The sequence below is a fragment of the Bufo bufo genome, chromosome 1 (genome assembly GCF_905171765.1).
Source record: "Bufo bufo chromosome 1, aBufBuf1.1, whole genome shotgun sequence".
NCBI lineage: Eukaryota > Metazoa > Chordata > Amphibia > Anura > Bufonidae > Bufo > Bufo bufo.
In genome coordinates this window covers 227,423,429-227,443,672 of record NC_053389.1, presented here as the reverse complement: position 1 = coordinate 227,443,672, position 20,244 = coordinate 227,423,429, and the positions used below count along the sequence as shown (strand labels likewise).

Genomic DNA, 20,244 nt, shown 5'->3' with positions numbered 1-20,244 from the left:
AGAAACAGTGCCACACTTGTTCATTGATTGTGCTTGGTATTGGAGCTCAACTCCATTGAAGTGGATTTGGTTGTGCTGCAATACCACATGCAACCTGTGAACGGATATGGCACTCTAACTGGAAGAAAGTGTAACACGCCAGAGTTGTGTTACTACACGCCTCTACCCCGCTACTGTCTTCTATGAGCCTAACCGAAATAGATACCTCAACCATCGAATGAATCCTCATTCAAGTAATGCCCTAGCCTTTGGCAATAAATACATATAAATCACCTACATAGAAAATGCCAGACCGCTGGTACTAAATAATTCTTTATTACAAAAACACATTAATAATTAAACAACATACATGATTAAAAGAAACAGTGCAGGAGATAAAAAGCAACATCGCTGGAGGAGACATACAGTGAATGGAGTCCCTATCCTTAAACATGATTAATCTGAAAAAGTTATGCATGCATAAAATCATTCATTGTGGGGAAAAAGGACAATTACCCATACAGAGTCTCCTCCAGGATGGCGCCAACCCCAACGCGCGTTTCGGCGTACCTTCGTCTGGGGGTAGCGTCATCACTGGAGGACATGGTTTAAATACAAGTGTCAGCCAATCAACATACCAGTAATCGTCAGTTCATACATCACCGGACTGCGCCGGATTTTGTCTGATGGACTTCCTAGATGCCGGCATCTGAAGGAGCACGTGACCACCCGGAAACATGTGATCCGCTTCTGGTCACGTGATCCGGATGACGTCACTTGAACGCGCACAACATAGTCGCAGCTCAGTGGCGTCATCCAACCTTACTACATAATTCGGATCCATCATATTAGTATATCCGTGTATTTGAAAGGCAGAAAGACCTACACACGCAATCGAGATATATCGGAGAACATATACAATAATCATTTGATGTGAACATACAAAAGAAAAAATAGGTTAATATGAAAAAGTTAATGTACGGAATTACTCACTACATACACACGTCACACACCAAGTTATTCCACAGCGGTGCCAGTAGACAGATGGGTAGGGCATCTTATCCCTCATTGATATAATAACAGATATACATCTATCATATAGGGCATTCAAAACTGAGTCTATAAATATAAATAATCTGATATTAGAAATAGTGGTGAAAAGTGCAAAGTGCATAAACTATTAAAGGATATATAAAAATCCATAAAGAATATATAAAAATCTGTCTTCTATGAGCCTTTGTATTATCATCTGATGTAATTTATATTATAGCTGTAAGATCCTCTCCTGCTTTGCACTCCAGGGGAACCAAGAGGGGTCCTCGTGGAGTTGCGGGACAGGTTATGCGTGTCTCTGATGCACCAGCGCTGACCCCTTTGCGAACCAGTGCGGGCATGCGTTCGCGTGGACATCGGAGGGGAGGACCGTCGGAGTCCCGGGGACAGAGTGGCCAGGCGAGTGACAAGACGCCGCGGCCAGGGTTGTCTCCGGTGTCTCCTGCGACTTCCGTTTCCGCATCTGGGTCCACGCGCTCGCATACTCGCGCTGAGTCAATCATGCGTCCGTGCGTACGCACGAGGGCAGGTTCGCAAAGGGATACACGGTCGCGAGTACGCGCTTCTTATGCGCTTCGTCGACCAGTGGCGCATAATATACTGACTCACAAGAGCAAAGTGGATTAGGGAGCCAGCCATGGGTTAATCAACTTGTGATTGCCTTAGGCCATGTACTCAGGTGCAGGGCAATTTGTTCACCTATGGTAGTGGACACTTGGCACCCTGGGATTGGTCAGCAGGCATTTAAAAGGAGGTCTCTCAGGGTGATCAGTGCCCACTGTTATTTTCCCTCAACCAGGTATAGGTCACAACTGCAAGTGACTGAAGACTGCCAGGAACTTTGTCCTTTGCAGCGGACCCAAGATCTGGAGTGACTCGACTGCCAAGTGCACAGCATCATTCAGCACTGGTTGGGACTATTCCTGGAATCTCCTTGCCTGGTTTTTTGTTATTATTCCTTGTTACCAGCAAGTGTCCTGGACGTTTATGTTTCTGGTGAATAAACACCTTTTTGCTTTCATCACTGGTCTGTTTGTTGGTGCCTTGCATTACAGAACAGTGGGCCCAACTAACAGTTGCCATGGACAATATCCAGCAGCAGCTGAGTGAATTAACGGGAGCCGTTAACCTGCTGTTCCAACGACGCCCAAATATACCAGCAGCCGCTGCAGCGCAAATCCAAGAGCAACTGACAACTGTGATGGGGGAGGTTCAGCAGCTTATCCAGGGAGCCTCAGCACTACCCGTCACTATCGCAAGGCATCAAACAGAACCTAAGATCCCTCTGCCTGACCCCTTCACAGGAGAGCGACAGGAGTTCTTAAACTTCAGGGACTCCTGTCTCCTTTATTTCCAGTTGCGTCCGATGGCTTCTGGCACTCTCAGGCAGAGAATTGGGATTGTAATGTCACTGCTACGTGGAGACCCCCAACGTTGGGCATTTAATTTGCCTCAAGACCATACAGCTTTTTCATCAGTGGACGCCTTCTTCGAGGCTATGGCTGTGATTTACGATGACCCGGATCGTACTCGCACCGCAGAGACCAATCTTGAGCATATTCAACAAGGCCGCCGCCCAGCTGAAGAATACGCTGCAGAATTCAGGCGATGGGCAGCTTTCACCACCTGGGGCGACGCAGCCCTACGCCATCGCTTCCGTTTGGGACTTTCGGATGCGGTCCGGGATCTTCTTTTGGCCTTGCCTACCCCCTTCTCGTTGGAAATGGCTATCTCTCAGGCAATCGATGCCGACAGGCGAATCCGTGAGAGGCGAGTGGAACGGTCGTCTCGGTTTTCATCCTCTCGACCACATCCAGGGCCTCTTAAATCGGCCGAAGAGCCAATGGAGGTTGGATCCTCCCATCTCACACAGGCAGAACGAGCTCGTCGCCAACAGAAAGGCCTGTGCCTATTTTGCAGAAAGTCTGGACACCTCGTTAAAACCTGTCCCCTCCTGCCGGCGGGAAACGAATGAACCTAGGGGGCATAGAGGAGAACCCCCTAGGTGCTATTATCCCTCCTCCAAGCCGGGTGATGGTATCCATATCCTTACGGTGGCAAGACAAGGTCCATGAGTTTTCAGCACTAATCGATTCTGGGGCCGCTGGGAATTTTGTGGACTCAACCTTGGTTCGTCGACTTGGCATCCCGTTGATCCAGCCGAAAACCACCATGTCAGTGACCGCGATTGATGGTTCCCCTCTTCAAGATGGTCGTGCAGTGTGGATGACTCCGGGAATACAGGTAACGGTGGGGGCTGATCATCGGGAGACCTTAAGCCTTTTTGTCCTTGACATGCCATCCACTCCCGTGATTTTGGGTCTCCCTTGGTTAAGGCTCCATAATCCAGTAGTGGACTGGCGCTCGGGTCTTATTTGTCAGTGGAGTACGGAATGCCTTACTAAGTGCATTCGTCCCGACCTGTCACTAGCCTCCATGGAAGTATTAAGTACTTTACCACAGCAGTATCATAATTTCCGAGATGTGTTCAGTCCTCAGGGGGCTGATGTGTTACCTCCCCACAGGTCATATGATTGTCCTATAGACCTGTTGCCAGGTACCATGCCACCACGAGGGCATCTTTATAATCTCACTGGGCCTGAGGTTCAGGCTCAGCGGGAGTATATTAAAGAGAACCTTGAGAAGAATTTCATTCGTCCATCCACTTCCCCTGCTGGAGCTGGATTCTTCTTTGTGGAGAAGAAGGATGGAGGCTTGAGACCTTGCATCGATTATCGTGCCCTTAATCGGATTACGGTGAAGAATCGGTATCCACTGCCTCTGATTGATGATCTGTTTTCTCAGGTGGCAGGGGCCCGAGTCTTCACCAAACTCGATTTAAGGGGTGCTTATAATTTAGTTCGCATTAGAGAGGGTGACGAATGGAAGACCGCATTTAATACCAGAGACGGGCATTACGAGTATCTCGTGATGCCTTTCGGTCTCTGTAATGCTCCCGCGGTCTTCCAGGAGTTCATCAACGATGTTCTCAGAGATTTCTTGGGTAGATGTGTTGTTGTCTATCTAGATGACATACTAATCTACTCTTCGGATCTGGTCTCTCATCGGAGACACGTGTGGCAGGTTTTCCAGAAGCTGAGGGAGAACCGCCTCTATGCCAAACTTGAGAAGTGTCTGTTTGAGGTGAAGGAATTGCCTTTCCTGGGGTACATTATCTCAGAAAAAGGGATTGGCTATGGACCCATCCAAACTTTCTGCTGTCTTGGATTGGCCTCAGCCTAAGGATCTTAAGGGGTTGCAGCGTTTCTTAGGCTTTGCCAACTTCTACCGCAAGTTTATTAAGAATTTTTCTGCGATAGTAGTACCTCTCACCAACCTCACTAAGAAGGGAGCTAATCCTTCTAAGTGGACGAGAGAGGCAGTCAGAGCCTTTGAGACGCTGAAACAGGCCTTTTGCACGGCACCAATTCTTACTCATCCAGACACCTCCAGACCTTTTGTTCTCGAGGTCGATGCCTCAGAGGTCGGTGTAGGGGCAGTTCTCTCACAGTATTCTGGGGACCCTGAGAGGTTACATCCCTGTGCCTTCTTCTCTCGGAAGCTCTCTCCAGCCGAGTGTAATTATGATATCGGCAATAGAGAGCTTCTGGGAGTAAAATTGGCTTTTCAAGAGTGGAGACATTGGCTAGAGGGTGCAGAACATCCCATCACGGTTTACACTGACCACAAAAATTTGGAGTATCTAGAGTGCCAAAAGACTCAACTCCCGACAAGCCCGGTGGGCATTGTTTTTCACCCGCTTCAATTTCCGCCTCACTTATAAACCAGGTTCCAAAAACGTGAAGGCAGATGCCCTGTCCCGCTGCTTCCCTGAGGCTGCTTCCGTCCTGGACTCTGAGCCAGAAACCATTCTCCCAACTAAATGTTTTCTTGCTGCCCTGGGGGCCGCAGAAGTAATGGAGGACTTGTCCTCTCTTCTTGAGCCTTCACAGGCAGAGAGTCCACCTGACAAACCCGAGGGTCGATGGTTTGTACCCATTAACCTTCGATTGAAGGTCATCCAACAGCTTCATGACTCAAAGTCTGCCGGGCATTTGGGTGTTAAGAAAACACTTGCCCTTGTTAAACGTCACGTGTGGTGGCCCAACATGTCCGTGGATGTTAAGGCCTATATCCAGGCATGTACTGTTTGTGCCAGATGTAAACCGTCCCGGTCTGCCCCTTCTGGGACTTTACTCCCACTGCCAATTCCCCAGGCTCCATGGACTCACATTTCCATGGATTTCATCACAGATTTGCCAAGGTCCTCTGGAAGTACGGTAATCTGGGTAGTGGTGGACCGTTTTAGTAAAATGGCCCATTTTATCCCACTCCCTGGATTGCCCTCGGCCAGAGAATTGGCAGATCTGTTCTTGAATCATGTCTTTCGATTACACGGAGCGCCGGATGACATTGTTTCAGACAGAGGAGTGCAATTCATCTCTCGCTTCTGGCGTTCTTTCTGCTCCCGATTGGGTATTAATTTGTCTTTTTCTTCTGGTTTTCACCCAGAGACCAACGGTCAGACGGAAAGGACTAACCAGACCCTGGAACAATATCTCCGGTGCTTCGTGTCAGACTGCCAGGAGGAATGGGCAGCGTATCTACCCTTTGCGGAGGTGGCTTATAACAACTCTGAGCATGCTTCCACTAAGATGTCTCCGTTCAGGTGCGTGGGGGGCAGGGATCCAAGACTCTCTTCTTTGGCCGGACCCTCCACTGACTCGCCGGTGGTGGATCAATGGTTCGAGGATAGACGTCCCATTTGGTCGTCGGCCCAGCGGAATCTCCGCAGTGCGGTGGCGCAACAGAAGAAATTTGCTGATCGTCATCGCACCGTAGAGCAAAAGTTTAAGGTGGGAGATCAGGTGTGGGTCTCCACCCGGAACATTCCGCTGCGTCAGCCATCTTCCAAGTTGGGTCCTCGATTCATTGGCCCATACCCAGTGACACAAAAGATCAACCGAGTTACGTACAAGGTTGCTCTTCCACCGTCGATCCGAGGAGTGAACACCTTTCATGTTTCACTTCTCAAATCGGCAGCCGACTCCGCTCCCTTCATTCAGACCCCATCCCCGCTGGAGGTCCAAGGGGTACCGGAGTTCGAGGTGAACAGAATTTTGGACTCTCGTTTCGTCCAAAAGTCTCTTCAATACTTGGTGGACTGGAAGGGTTTTGGTCCAGAGGAGAGATGTTGGATACCTGCTCGCCAGGTGCATGCGGATGAGTTGGTGGCAGCCTTTCACCGGGATAATCCGGGGAAAGCTTGCTTGGAGTCTTCAGAGCCGCCTCCTCGAGGGGGGGGTAATGTAAGATCCTCACCTGCTTTGCACTCCAGGGGAACCAAGAGGGGTCCTCGTGGAGTTGCGGGACAGGTTATGCGTGTCTCTGATGCACCAGCGCTGACCCCTTTGCGAACCAGTGCGGGCATGCGTTCGCGTGGACATCGGAGGGGAGGACCGTCGGAGTCCCGGGGACAGAGTGGCCAGGCGAGTGACAAGACGCCGCGGCCAGGGTTGTCTCCGGTGTCTCCTGCGACTTCCGTTTCCGCATCTGGGTCCACGCGCTCGCATACTCGCGCTGAGTCAATCATGCGTCCGTGCGTACGCACGAGGGCAGGTTCGCAAAGGGATACACGGTCGCGAGTACGCGCTTCTTATGCGCTTCGTCGACCAGTGGCGCATAATATACTGACTCACAAGAGCAAAGTGGATTAGGGAGCCAGCCATGGGTTAATCAACTTGTGATTGCCTTAGGCCATGTACTCAGGTGCAGGGCAATTTGTTCACCTATGGTAGTGGACACTTGGCACCCTGGGATTGGTCAGCAGGCATTTAAAAGGAGGTCTCTCAGGGTGATCAGTGCCCACTGTTATTTTCCCTCAACCAGGTATAGGTCACAACTGCAAGTGACTGAAGACTGCCAGGAACTTTGTCCTTTGCAGCGGACCCAAGATCTGGAGTGACTCGACTGCCAAGTGCACAGCATCATTCAGCACTGGTTGGGACTATTCCTGGAATCTCCTTGCCTGGTTTTTTGTTATTATTCCTTGTTACCAGCAAGTGTCCTGGACGTTTATGTTTCTGGTGAATAAACACCTTTTTGCTTTCATCACTGGTCTGTTTGTTGGTGCCTTGCATTACAATAGCTTCACAAATGTGCATCTAAAACCATGTTAAATGTAATTGTTTCCTGTTATTTTCCATGTTCACCAGCAGGTGGCAGCATCTCCATTGGCAAGGTACTAGTCCTAGTTTAGTATATCTAGGCTGAAATGGATCATTCCAGCTTAGCTCCCCCTTTGTGGAGGTGTGGACTGTTCCCAAATCCTGCACCATGGGTGGAGAAGGAAGTTAGAGTTAGAATAGGTTCACACCTGAGCGTTTTACAGCGCATTCCTACGCACTGTAAAACGCTCAACAGGCAAAAACCAATGTTTCCCTATGGGCATAGTTCTCACCTGAGCGTCTTACAGCGCGTTCGTACGCGCTGTAAAACGCCCTACGCCCCAAGAAGTACAGGGGCTTCTTTGGGGCGTATTGTCACGCGTATTGTGGCAGTTTTTCATTGGATGCCTCTGTGGTTAATCACACAAACGCGCGTACTACAAATTACAAAAACGCCCTAAAATACGCCTCAAAAACGCCCGATAAAACCCCCTGTAAAAAGCGCTTATCGAATACGCTCAGGTGTGAACCCAGCATTAGTGTGCCAGCCACCCCTGTTGGGGAAGGCTGTGTGATAGCGTTCGTTCAGGAGTTCCCCTGCATAGGGAAGACAGCAAGGATCTTGTCTCGGCTGAGACCTGATCAAATACCCAGTCTGAGCACCTGCAGCCTCAGCTGGATGAAAAAGAAAGCAGAGAACCACAGACAACCTCCAGAGTTCCAGGAAGAAAGCATCCCCTGAGAAATCATCTGTGAGTTAAGTCCAGAGACCTAGGAGAAGCCATTCCTCCTCAGCTAGTCTGTCCCCACAAAGCAGAAGCTACATAAAAGTACAGAAGCTTAATTCCTGCCACAATTACAGAGCTACCAAGCAGACGACTTATCCTGCAAGCTCACATTTAAAGAGCAGAAGCACTAATTTCCTGCCGATCATTGCTAAAACCTGCTGGGACCGGAGACCAAAGCTGTATACTGCTTGAATACAAGTTATCTTCAGTAAAGAAACGTTTGAACTTTATCTAAAGGTCTGGACATCATTTCTGCTGCAAAATTCCTCTATTACTCCTACTATCACTACACTCAAATTTATTGCAAGTCAGCCAGGAGTCCAGCCGTACCCAGGTAGGAGACATCGTGACACAATTATCACCACCCTATAGGGACATTACATAAAATACAGTTATTAGCATAAAATCCCTTTAAAGCAGCTCTGTCACCCGGATCAACCCTACCCTACCAGGCATATAGCCTGCTAGGGTTGATGATGCTGATTAAAACGATACCTGTCTTATGTCTGTCGGTGGTATAATTGCGGAGAAAAATAAAGTTTTAAAATTCTGCAAATGAACTATTCGAGCCCCAGTAGGCGGGCTTAATGCAGTTCAAGCACTGCTTCAGCGACGCCCCTGGTGCTCCATAATGACGTCCCTCTGCTTTTCATCACGCCCCCCCTGCCTTTAGATTGACAGTGCTAGACCCAACTTGCGTCGAAAACTGCACCCAAAACAATCTGGACAAGCGCAAAATATATATATATATATATATATATACAGTGGATATAAAAAGTTTACAACGGAGCAACATATTCATGCCAGACATAGTGGGTGAGGTGGAGGGTGACTTTTTTATATAAATTATATATATATATATATATATATATATATATATATATATCAACGAAAAATGGCGGCACAGGCTAATAAGCGAGTCTGGGTGCATGTCCTTAAGGGAATAGGCTTCTTACCCCAATAATAGTCCAGAAAAGTGAACGGCACTCCAATAGGTCATGAAAAAATAACTCCTTTAATCACCCGTGCGGTGCAACGTTTCTGCTCAATGCTAGAGCCTTTTTCAAGCCAAAAAAAAGGCTTGAAAAAGGCTCTAGCATTGAGCCGAAACGTTGCACCGCACGGGTGATTAAAAGAGTTATTTTCTCATGACCTATTGTCATTTTTCTGGACTATATATATATATATATATATATATATATATACAGTGTGTATAAAAACACACCCCTGTTAAAATGTCAAGTTTCTGTGCTGTAAAAAAATGAGACAAAGATAAATTATTTCAGAACTTTTCCCACCTTTAATGTGACCTATAAGGCTACTTTCACACTGGCGTTTCTGAGTCCGCCTGTGAGATCCGTTTCAAGGCTCTCACAAGCTGCCCAAAACAGATCAGTTCAGCCCCAATGCATTCTGAATGGATAAGGATCCGCTCAGAATGCATCAGTTTGCCTCCGTTCAGCCTCCATTCCGCTCTGGAGGCGGACACCAAAACGCTGCTTGCAGTGTTTTGATGTCCGTCTGAGGAAACTGAGCCAAACGGATCCGTCCTGACTTACAATGTAAGTCAATGGGGACGGATCAGTTTTTACTGACACAATATGGTGCAATAGAAAACGGATCCGCCTCCCATTGACTTTCAATGTAAGTCAAAACGGATCCGTTTGCATTATTATGAACAAAAATAAATAAAATAAAAAAAATTCAAAAAAATTTGTTCATGGTAATGCAAACGGATCCGTTCTGAACGGATACAAGCGTTTGCATTATAGGTGCGGATCAGTCTGTGCAGATACCAGACGGATCCGCACCTAACGCAGGTGTGAAAGTAGCCTAAACTGTACAACTCAATTGAAAAACAAACTGAAATCTTTTAGGTAGAGGGAAGAAAAAATATTAAAATAAAATATGGTTGCATAAGTGTGAGCACCCTCTTAGCGAAAGAATGTATATAGAGTATATGATATATTTTTAAAGGACCACCTGTGTTAATGGAAAATATCTGGTATGAGTGATCGAATTTTTAAGATATTAAAACTTAACTTTTAATAATAGCTTTTAGAAAAATAGCCCCTTACATAGATATATAAATGTAGATAGAACCTCAAACAAATAGATGTGTAGCTTTAATCATGTCACATCTCACATGACATTAGAGTATTGATGACTCCAAGCAAAAATTAAAGCATACACGTCAAAATTAGGTAGAACAAAAAAGAAATAGAGTGGTGCACGGCGGCACCCGTATGATGGTAACCAGTTTGTCCTACCGCGTAGTTGGGCGACTCCAATTGGGCCGCAGTTACCTCTCGGATCAAAGATGGGTTCTTGGTATTGATGGTGCTGCACACAGATAAGGATCCGGCCTATGGGTCCCTAATATTACCCTAATCTGGTCCTACACTAGACCTAAGGTTTAACTACGGTACACCCACTAGAACAAGGGTGTCCCGTCCGGAACCTAACCCTAGAATTGGAGACCCTAAATAGCCCTCTCCTAGAAAATCCCTACATGCATGTTTCACTTACGGGTGAGCGTAAGACTCATCAGGGGAAACAGCAGGGAGCTGGGCAGTTGAATATAACAGGGTACACAGGTGATATACCATGTGCATCAGGGGCGTAGCTAACGGCTCATGGGCCCTGGTGCAAGAGTTCAGCTTGGGCCCCCCTTCCCTCAGTGCGTTGTGTGTCTTCTTATGTGGCACAAGGGGTCATGATGTGCATCCCTATTGCACAAGTTGCAGGCTATGAGGACTGATGCTGCTCAAAAAGGAAACCTGACAACTTGTTGCACAGGGTGGAAAAAATAGATAATGTCCACCCCGCTCTAGGCCCGATGTGGTCAGCACTAACACCGGTGCCTGTTCGAGTTTAAATCATGTACCTGCCCCCAAACCGAGGCTTTGTTTCCGGATCTAGCTCCGTTGTGCGGCGCTTAATTCCACCGCGCATGCGCACAGAAGGTTTCCGGAACTAGCCTTGGGAACGAGGCTTAGTTCCAAAACCACACCTCCGGAGCGCCGCGCTGGATGTGATAGCGCATGCGCAGTAGGAGGCCGGTTTGTCAACTTGGGGCGCACCGACGTAAGGTGACGTCACTGCGCTGCATCCCGCAGATGGACGCGAGATACAATTTGGACCTTGTTGCCGGGCGACGGGGACGCATCCCTGCTCCGATCGGATGCGCACCTTCTGATATGAATTTGCGTATATATAGTATGGCATTTCTAGCATAAATTCCACACAGGGAAAAGATTACTTGAATATAGTGCCCCCCGTACATGTGCAGAGCATATGCCTGGAAAGGAGCATAGACGGGCACCAGAGAGCTAAGTCTGCTCTTAGATAATTGGTGATCTTAAAATCAGGACATTTTAGGCAAAAACAGGAACAACTAGTCGAGGAGTTATGAGGGGGTGTTAGCAAATATGTCATGGCAGGGATTAACATTGGTTAAAGGTCCCTTTCTATTCGGGGCCCAGTGGTGTGGAGATATTAAATGAAACAGCTAAAATTGAGCTGCTCATTGAGGCCCAGAGGTGAGACCGTTCGCAATATAAATGTCCAGCGTGCTTCACGCTGCAACAAAACTCTATCCCAATCTCCTCCTCTTGTTGGGGCCCTCACATGTTCAATGCCCATGGCCTTAATACATCTTGGGTCACCCCGGTGACTTTCTTGGACATGCCTGGACACAGCCGTGTCCCTTTTATTGGCGATGTCACCGAGGTGTTCGCCCAGGCGTCTACGTAATTCCCGTTTTGTCTTCCCAATGTACTCCTTGCCGCACTCACAGGTGATTTTATAAATCACCCCCTTGGTGCGGCAATTGATGAAGTCTTTAATTGGGAATGCACGTTGCAGATTATTGTTAAAGAAAGACTTCCCTGGTTGAATGATGTTACAGGCTACACAACCACTACATTTAAAGCTGCCCATGGGTCTGCGATCCAGCCATGTTCCTGGTTGGGCAGGTGGCACGTAGTGGCTGTGCACCAAAAGATCCTTGAGACTGCTGCCCCTCCTGAACGTAATCTGCGGATAATCGTGTATGACCTCCCTTATGTCTGGGTCCATAAGTAGGATGGGCCAGTGTTTCTCAAGGATCTTTCTCGTACGATCAACAGTACCATCAAAGGTTGCAATTAGACAAATTTTACGGTCTTCCACTTTTTTCTCCCTAGGCACCAATAATTCTGTACGTACAGCTGACCTGGCCCTGCGATAGGCCTTCCTCAGGACATCGTCAGGATATCCTCTCTCCGAGAACCTAATCCTGAGGATGTCTGCTTGTTTTTTAAACTCTGCTGCATCTGAGCAGTTACATCGAAGGCGCAGATATTGGCCATATGGGATACCCCTCTTCAGGGGTACAGGGTGGCTACTGCTCCAGTGCAGAACCGAGTTTGTCGAGGTTGGTTTCCTAAAGATGGTGGTACAGAGTTCCTCCGATTCTCTCCTAGAAATCGATATATCCAGGATAGGGAGGATATCTGTACTGGATTCATGGGTAAATATGAGCCCAATACTGTTATTATTCAGACTATTCACTAAATCTGAAAAAGTGGATTTTGTGCCGTTCCAGATTACAAAAATGTCGTCGATATACCTCGCCCACATGATTATGGGGGCGGGGTCCGACGACACATTGTCTGCAAAGACCATAGTTGATTCCCACCAGCCCAGGAGCAAATTTGCGTAGGTTGGCGCACAAGAACAGCCCATCGCTGTGCCCCTGAGCTGGTGGTAGAGCCTATTACAGAACAAGAAAAAGTTGTGGGTAAGCAGATATTCCAAAAGTTTTAAGATGAACTGATTGTGCGCGGTATACTGACGTCCTCTCATGCTCAGATAGTACTGAACGGCCCCGAGACCCACATTATGAGGGATAGATGAATACAGGGCCTCGACATCTATGCTGCCCAAAATTGACCCCATATCCACACTGTCACCTTCCAATCTGTTGAGGAGGTCCGTGGTGTCCCTGATATAAGATGGAAGGGACACCACAAAAGGCATGAGAATCTTATCAATATAGATTCCGATGTTCTGGCAGATGCTGCTAATTCCGGATACAATTGGCCTTCCTTTGAGTGGATTGGTGCCTTTGTGGATTTTGGGTAAACTGTAGAATGTTGCAAGTACCGGGGATTTTGGATACAAAAAAATCTTGTTCCTCCTGAGAGATCAATTTCTGAGATCTAGCATCCCGGAGGATATTTCTTAATTCAAGGAGATACGACTCGGTTGGATTCGAGGGAAGTATCTCATAGCCTTTTTTATCTTTAAGTAGTTGTTCGCACATAAGTTTATAGTCATCCGAGTTCATGACTACCGTGTTGCTACCTTTATCGGATGGCTTCACGGCAATCGTGGAGTCCTTCTTTAAGGCTGTGATGGCTTCCCACTCTTCCCTTGAGTTAAGCCTTAGGGCTAGTGTAGGACCCCATTAGGGTAATATTAGGGACCCATAGGCATTATAGTTAATGGGGCTGGCGGGCATTCCGTCTGCATCCAGCAGTGCCAGATCCAGTGAATTCCGGCAGGCTGTTCTCAGTAGTGTTGAGCGCGAATATTCGAATAACGAATTTTTATCTCAAATATCGCAACTTCGAGATTTCGCGAATATTTCGAATATAGTTCTATATATTCGCGAAATCGAATATTCATTTTTTTTTTCCATCTGAAAAGATATGATTCCTCCCTGCTTCTTGCTTGTGGGTCAATGAGCCATTGGCCCACAAGCAACTGAATTGAAGCTGGAAGGAATCACGTTTTCAGATGGACCAAATATGACGAATATTCGAAATAAAGAATATATTGCTGTATATTCGATTTTAGAATATTCGTCCTATTCTAATCTAAACCAATAATCTCGGTTATAATATTCGAGTTCACGAATATTACAACAGAAAAATCGTAATGGTTAATACGTGTGCCCGACCGCATGACAAAATCGTTATTTAATCAACTTCAGCATACACCTCCCCGACAAGCGTCCCCGTCACCATGGGAACGCCTGTGGGTTAGAAAATACCATCGGATCTGAGTTTTCCCTGAGATCGTAAAAACTCAGATCCGATGGTATATTCTAACCCACAGGTGTTCCCATCGTTACGGGGACGCTTGTCGGGGAGCAGTATGCCAAAGTGGAATATTATTGCTCTAACTTCGTCTTTTAGAATATTCGTAATATTGCTCTAACTTCGTCTTTTAGAATATTACGAATATTCTAAAAGACGAAGTTAGAGCAATATTAAGAATATTCGTAAAATACACATATAGATTGTAATTTAGCTAATATACTGCTATAGTAATTTTTTTTAATAGTGTACATATTTTCCAAAACTGAAGTTCAGAAGAGGCAAAAAAAATTAGAGAAAAAAAAAGGATTATAGCACTATATTAGCTAAATTACAATCTATATGTGTATTTTACGAAAATTTTTAATATTGCTCTAACTTCGTCTTTTAGAATATTACGAATATTCTAAAAGACGAAGTTAGAGCAATATTAAGAATATTCGTAAAATACACATATTAGCCTAGCCATAGTCAATTAGTCGAACGTTGCCTTATACTGTCAAAAGAACAATCGCAATACGCGATTAATTAAATCGCATATTATTCGCGATAAATGGAATAATGACGAATATTCGATTTCGACGCATATAAGACGAATATTTAATCGAATATTCACAAAATATTGCGAAATCAAATATGGCACCTCCCGCTCATCACTAGTTCTCAGCTGGAACAGCCTGCCAGAATCACTAACGCAGATGTGAAAGTAGCCTAATACAGCGCCACATACCTTGAACATCCAGTTACGTCTTCTTAGATCTTCTCTTTCCTCATCTTCTCCTTTCAGACCAGACCACAATGATGATTCCTTTAAGTCGTCTCTTCTCTCTACAGAGTTTGACAGACAGACAACCTTATGAACACCCCATCCTGTGCCTGCTGTGCTCCCTAATACTATACTGCAGAAACAGATAAACCCCCTGAAAATACTAGTGCCACTTCAATAATTATTGGCATACAGTGCCCTAAAAAATAACTGCGCCCAGCAAATAGTGTCCCTGACACTAATAAACATAATGTCCCCCAAAAATAATTATACAAAAATGCCCTGTTGTGTGGCAGTAAAAAAAAATACCTCCTCTTAGTGCCCCTAGTAGAGCCAATGTCCCTATAGTGCCCTCATAATGTGTGCTAATGCCCCCTACTGTGTGCACCAAAAAAGCCCTCTTAGTTCCCCCAGTTGAGCTAATGTCCCCATAGTGCCCCATAATTTTGCACCTGTATAAAATACTCCTATATCGTGCCCCCAATAGATGCCCCCATAGTGGTCCTCCCCCCGTTCCATGGTGCCATGTGCCAATATAAAATTCCCCTATAAATTTCCCCGATAATGTTCCTCTTCCCCCTTCCCCATAGTGCCCATATAATGTATGAAACAAAAAGTCCAGCAAGGGTACCCTGTAATAACATCAGATAACTAAATTTATTAAGAAATGTAAGAAAATACACAATCAAAGAAAGTCTCACAACTGGATCCGGGGTAAGAGGCCAGTGTAAACCAGATGCAGTGGGTAAGTGGTGGGGAATAGGTCCCTAGCACTAATGCCCTAAACTGGTCCTCAGCCCAGGGACGTCTCCTGATGGTGGGGACGCCCTGTCCACGTACCTAATCTCAACCTCCTAGCTGTCCCTAGTAAGGTGAACAGTGGAGGGAGATGGGTGAAGAGTGGTACCCGTACAGATTCCCAGCACACAATTAGAAAATAGAGAAGATGTCCCCTGTATGCTGCCCTCGTGACAGTTTGCCAGGAGGTACAGGGTCCACCGAGAGGATAAAACTATACAGACAAAATCACGCACACAAACATAAATCTAACAATGTAAATAGATGACCTACAACCCCGACGCGTTTCACCCACAGCAGTGGGATCATCAGGGGGTGATATGAGTTAGGTAAAGTATGGACCGAACGCCCGTGACAGTAAAGATAACGGGCGCAGTCACATGATATGCGCGTAGATACATGTGTATATAAACACTTATAACGCTACAGCAGACCCAGAATAAGTAAGGAGTTGCCAATTGGCAGATAACATACTTTCAAACAGCGGCATGGATAGTAAGTTCGACCGCCTAGATGCAGCCTGCAACTCTAAATAGAAAAGAGAGGCTTAAATGAGAACATATAAGATAAACAGAAAAATTAAACACGAAGCGCTAAAGAGATAAAATCCTAGTAAGTACCTGAGATAGGCGATGGCAAAAGGATCATGTAGGTATACTTTGTGCAAGGGTTCATGCAGGGGCATAGAGAGTGATCACCCCGGACCTACCTAGCTGTACAAAACACAATGAGCATCATGATCCCTAAATGCATACATAACCCTGACCCGTATAACCCGAATAGGAGGATGCTGGATAGATACCTATTCAGTGCTCCAGGAAAATAATAACAAGGTTCGTAGCTCCTCAGGTATAGGGCTACCCGCCTGGAAAATGCCTATGATGCACAAAGGCCTGGAGTAAAACACAGGAACTAGGCCATGTATACTATAAATGAACTATATATATATTGGATATAGTACAATAGTACTTACATGGTGACGCCGTCGGTGTGGAAAGCTGGGTCTGAGGCAGACGTACTGTGATGCCTCGCCCATTAAATACCCTATGATCCCATGTCCTAGGATGAAGCAATTACCCCTAGGGGGGAGGAGGAGAGAGAGGGAGGGACGGCTCAGGTGCAGCCGCCATAATTGGTGCGTTCCAAGGTGGAACGCACACTGGGATGCGTCCACACTGGTGATTAGCCGGACAGATATCCGGTAAGTGTGTTACAACCAGCCCAGTGTTGCTGCCGAGCGGCGTGCGTGCCAGCATGGAACGCACGCCGGAAGTGACGTACCCGTATGGCTGACAAACCGGAAGTGCGGTATGTGTCATGCGGCGTGCGTTCCAGCATGGAACGCACATCGGAAATGACACACCTATGTTACTGCCGGATCGGAAAAATGCCTCCAATAGATAGAGGAGGTGAATTAAGGTGGATAAATCAACTGAGAGGATGACAACATGATCCTCCCACCTATAAGCCATATATAATAGCAGGGGAAGGTATCCCCATCGCTTCATGTACCCAGACCAAGGCCACATATGGGGTAAATGCTAAAGAAGATAATTATGAATAAAGTGGGCTAAACATAGAGGGAAACTAGGGAATGGGCGGGGGGGGAAATAATGTACCAGGGAAGATAGGAATGGAGAAATGACTACATATACACAAATCCTTAGATGCAAAATTGGGGCTACCTTGATGATAACAAGGACGCCCACTAGAGGGTGTGGAAAGTTACAAGAACACCCCAAATAGGTAAACATTCGGGTACTTAACGTGCCCAGGCTAAGTTTAAGGGAATAACTATTATTTCTACTGAGGCCACAAGCGCTAAGGGGACAATCGCGGAAAGGGGGGGGGGGGGAGGGGGGAGAAAGGGGAGGGAGGGGGGGGAAAAGGAGGGGGGGGGGGAAGGGGGGGGGAACCCCACTCTAAGGCCAAGAAAAGCAGGACATCCAGAGTATTTAGACCATAATTGAATGGATATAGGTGGGTAAATGGAAGACGAGGGTGGTTATAGAAAACATGAATAAGTCAGACGCTCGTTGAGTCCACGGGGTGATTGGGAGCGGAATCTGTGAATCCACTCACTCTCTTTCTGAAGTACACGCCTGTCCAGGTCTCCTCCTCTTAGGGAGGGAGGTATCAATTCGAGGACAGTAAACCGGAGACAGGAAGGGTCGCCACCGTGGCAATCATTAACATGAGTAGCCACAGGTGTAGGCTCCTTCTTGATAACATCGTTAACGTGTTCTAGGATTCTTCTCCTAAACTCCCGTATCGTTTTGCCCACGTAATCCATGGGACATGGGCACTGACATAGGTAAACAAGCCCCTTGGACAGGCAGTTGATAAAATCCCGGACCTGAAACGAGTGACCTGTGGCCGAACAAGTGACCGATTTAGTGGTGAGGACATATTGGCAGGCCTTGCAGCGACCACATTTGAAAATACCCGTGGGTCTCCGGTCGAGCCAGGAGCCACTCTTCAGGGGTGGTGAAAAGTGGCTCCGAACCAAACGATCCCTAAGGCTCCTACCCCGTCTATAAGAGACCGAGGGGTACTTGCCAATGATGTCTGAGAGATCGGCGTCCATATGTAAGATCGGCCAATATTTCTGAAGGACTTCCCTAGTTTCGCGATTAGCGGAGTCAAAGTTTGCGATGATGCGTGCCAGTTGAGGGCCGTCATCGGTTCTCCTTCTTGGAACTAAAAGTTCCGTCCGTGGTCTAGTGGATGCACTCTGGAACGCTTCACGCAGTATTCGTCTAGGGTAACCCCTTGCCAGGAATCTATCCTGAAGCTTACCAGCCTCACGAAAAAAGGAAAGATCATTGGAGCAGTTTCTCCTGACCCTAAGGTATTGACCTTTAGGTATACCCCGCCTAAGAGGCGCAGGATGATAGCTGCTCCAATGAAGAAGGGAGTTAGTAGCTGTGCTCTTCCGAAAGATGTTGGTTGATAAACCGTCACCCACCTTTGTAACTCTTACATCGAGGAAGGTAATGGACACGTGGTCCCATTCACATGTGAACTTAAGACCTACCTTGTTCACATTAAGATCCACCACAAACCGTTTAAAACTAAGAGGGTCACCCTTCCAGACAATGAACACATCGTCTATATATCTGGTCCAAAATTGGATATATTCTGCCCACCAGACGATGTGGTCCGGAAACACATGTATGCCAGTAAAAAAAAAAGCCACTAGGGTACTTATCCCCACTCTCATATTGCACATATAGTTTGTGCCAGTATAAAATGCCCCTATATAATAGTGCCAGTATAATTCTAATATATAGGGCTCCAAATAGATGCCTCCATAGTGCTCCTCCCTCCCATCTGTGCCAGTAAATATTGCCCCCTAGTAGATGCCTCCATAGTGCTCCTCTGCCCCCATGTGTGCCAGTATAATGCCCCCTAGTAGATGCCTCCATAGTGCTCCTCTCCCCCTTCCCTATTCTGGGCAACAGCATAGTGTTTAAAAAGAAAATGAACTCACATACTTACCTCCATGACACTCTCAGTGAAGCGGTGAAGGCCTCTTCCGGCCTGTGTTCCATGCTGTACGGCTCAGGCGGCGCGATGACGTCATTGCGCCGCCTGCACCGGCCTATCAGAGGAATGGGTAAGGGAAACACCTCCCCCCTGCCCCTCTGCAGCATCCATCTGTATCACTGTCCTGAGGACAGTGATACAGATAAATATAGAGATGAACGCTTCCACAATGGTAGCGCTCATCTCTCCCTGCTCTGCCACGGAACCTCTCACGGGCCCCCCTACCGCACTGGGCCCTTGTGCAGCCGAACCGGCTGCACAGGTGGTATGCCCGCCCCTGGTCAGGCACATACATATGTTAAAACATTAAAGTAGTGACGTGGAATGTAAAAGGTTTGAGGGCCCCGCAAAAATGAATAATGGTTCTCTGTCACCTCAGGAGGTTAAATGCAGACATGGTGTTACTACAGGAGACACACCTGGAGGAGACTGACTTTTGGCGCATAGGACACCTTTGGGTGGGATCGGTACTGGGCTCTCCCTCGGAGGGTAGAAAGACAGGAGTCCTAAAGCTAATTCACAAAAGATTTCGCCATAATGTCATCTTAACAGACCGGGATGGAAAGGGTCGTATGCTGAGGGTAAAATTAGAAACTGACGCTGGTCCGTTCACTATATTTAATGTGTATGGGCCTAACTCCACTCACTTTCTTTAGGGATTTGGAGGCGACTTTCTTTAGGGATTTGGAGATAACTATTCTACAGGAGGATGCTGGACAAGTATTAGTAGCAGGGGATCTCAATGTTGTGCATGACTCACAGGAGGATTGTTGCCATCATAGACAAGACCTCCACATTAGGCCCTCAGGAATATATACCCTCCAGCCCTTTTTATATACCCTCCAGCCCTTTTTGGGCTCTACAGGTCTAATAGATGTATGGAGATTCTATAACCCAACAGAAAGGGAATATACACACTACTCCCATGCCCAGCAGTCCTGGTCGAGGCTGAACTATGTCTTGACCTCACCACTACTCGTGCGGAGAACGGACTTGGTGGAGATATTGGATTTGGTCATATCGGACCATGCTTCTGTGGTCATATCCATAGCCGAGAA

At 46.8% G+C, this 20,244-nt stretch overlaps 1 protein-coding gene across 1 annotated transcript in view; it reads right to left on the bottom strand.

The window, feature by feature from the left end:
• Window positions 1-20,244, bottom strand: part of LOC121001217 — a 46,624-nt gene that overhangs the window by 6,011 nt on the left and 20,369 nt on the right. The gene's annotated exons all lie outside the window — the stretch shown is intronic.